The following is a 2,279-nucleotide window of genomic DNA, read 5'->3' as shown; positions in this document are numbered from 1 at the left end:
TCTTTAACCCCCAGCACGAGCGGTCCCGCTTGTCCTTAATCTTATCTCATCAGATTGGCCATTCTAATCTGCTTTATGAAGCTTATGAAAGTAATCTTTGCACACAGCGACAGTGGAGCGAGCCATGGAGACTCGGCGCGCGGGCCAGGCCGAGATCTTTGTATCGGAAAGCTCGCCCGGACTCCAAACGAAATTGCGCCCTGGACATCACGCGCTTTCGTATCTTTTATTCCTGAATCGCACTTGAGTACAGAAAGAAAAACAAACAACAATGTGTTATTGATAATAGGAACATCCGTCCACTCGTCCATGGTCTACAGCCGCTTATCCTCAGTCGGGTCGCCGTCTTCGGCCAGGAAGCGGGGGACACCCAGGATAGGTTGCCAGCCAATCGCTGGGCAACACTGATCATTTTTCCATTGTGTATAAATGAATATGAGCGCATTGATCATTTTCTTTATTGGTACAAAAACATGCAGGATAGCTGGCCTTGAGGACACACTAGTTTAACTTGTTGAGCCTGGAAGGAGGCTCCTCCCACCTGCGCTCCCTTCTGACGCTTTCTTATTTTCTCCAGATGGGTTTTCAGATTTTTTTTCTTTTCTTCCGAGAGATTTGTTCAGGGGATGCTGCGGTGATTCGGGGCTATACAAATAAACTTGACTTGGCCCGCAACAAATATATAATTCACAGAAATATGAAGAATTTCCAAAAGAGAGATTTCTTCTGTTTTGCTATCGTGCTTATATTGTCGCCAAACCGTTGGTGCGTCTTACACTCGTTAACATACAAAATACCCGAATTTGACCCTAAAATTAAGGGTGCATCCTATAAACAAGCACATCCTATATTTGGGGACTTACGGTACTTGTTTTTTTTTCTCACATAGTTGAGAAAGACGGACAACTGATTGGGTCGATCCATCGACCGATTCAATCCACAGAATACAAAATACAGGTGTTGGAGTCACCTAAACTGCACCATTTATCATTTCCCGCTGTGGTCCAGAGTATGAACACTTGTCCAATGGGCCTGAATGGATGCAAGGGCCTCATCACCTTGCATGAAAGTTTCATGAAAACATTTCATTTGTTCCCCCTGATGGATTTGTGCAACAATGTCCTTTGTTGCGAACGAACCATCTGGCCTGTCAGGGTTAGAGGTCACAGCCACTTGGATAAGAAGGTCGCTGCCTTATTGCCTGTCCGCAACAATACGTGACTCGCATTACTTGCTTGCTAGCAAAGTAGCAGAAATTGCGGACAGCATTCTTATGGCTTGTGAAAACAAATTCGAAGCAGTGCAAGATTACAGCATGAAAAATCAACCTCATTTATCAACCCTATACATTTATAAGTAGGTATACAGTACATACAAAAATATAATAATATAATAAAAAAGAATATATTGAAACATAATTTAAGGCTGAGAGTGTACATGTATATATGCATATATATACACATATATATATATATATATATATATATATATATATATATATATATATATATATATATATATATATATATATATATATATATATATATATATATATACAAGTATTCATATATATATGTATGTATACATTTATAAGTAGGTATACAGTACATACGAAAATATAATAATATAATAAAAAAGAATATATTGAAACATAATTTAAGGCTGAGAGGGTTAAAGTTACTAATTGGAATTTGCAATTTCTGTAAGGAAATTGCTGATGATCCTTGATGACTTGCTGTCATGTTAGACAGCTTCTACCCTTTTCCCTAAATGATTAAACCTCTAAAAAAAATCCTAATGGCCTCATAGTCTAGAGATCAGAGGTCCAATTTAAAAGCGTGTAAATCAGATTCATCGTCCATTTAATTAACTTGTAAATGAATGCACCATGCTGTGCAAATTGCAGGAATGATAAATATTCATGCTGTTACCTCCGAAAAGGGCAAGGGCGCGTCACGTTCATATTGAGTTTGGTTCAGCCCCCCCACTTCCACCTGAGTGCAACTTTATGGAGCGTCCATTTGCATTTCCTACGGTTCATGGATTATGCAAAAAAGATATCGTCATGGGCCGACAGCCTCATTCACACAAGGTGATTCTGACAGACAAACGCTCCTTCCAATGACGTTGTTTTCTCATTTTCTGCTAACCTTAACTTCCGTATTTTCCGTACTATAGGGCGCACTGGATTATAACGCGTGCCTTCAACGAATGGCCTATTTTAAAAGCGTTTTAATACATAAGGCGCACCGCGTTGAATATTTGTGAATGAACAAGTT

Source organism: Hippichthys cyanospilos, chromosome 5, assembly GCF_059441005.1.
Source record: "Hippichthys cyanospilos isolate Australia breed blue-spotted pipefish chromosome 5, RoL_Hcya_1.0, whole genome shotgun sequence".
NCBI lineage: Eukaryota > Metazoa > Chordata > Actinopteri > Syngnathiformes > Syngnathidae > Hippichthys > Hippichthys cyanospilos.
The sequence above is the reverse complement of the archived record's forward strand: the minus strand, read 5'-3'. Positions refer to the sequence as shown.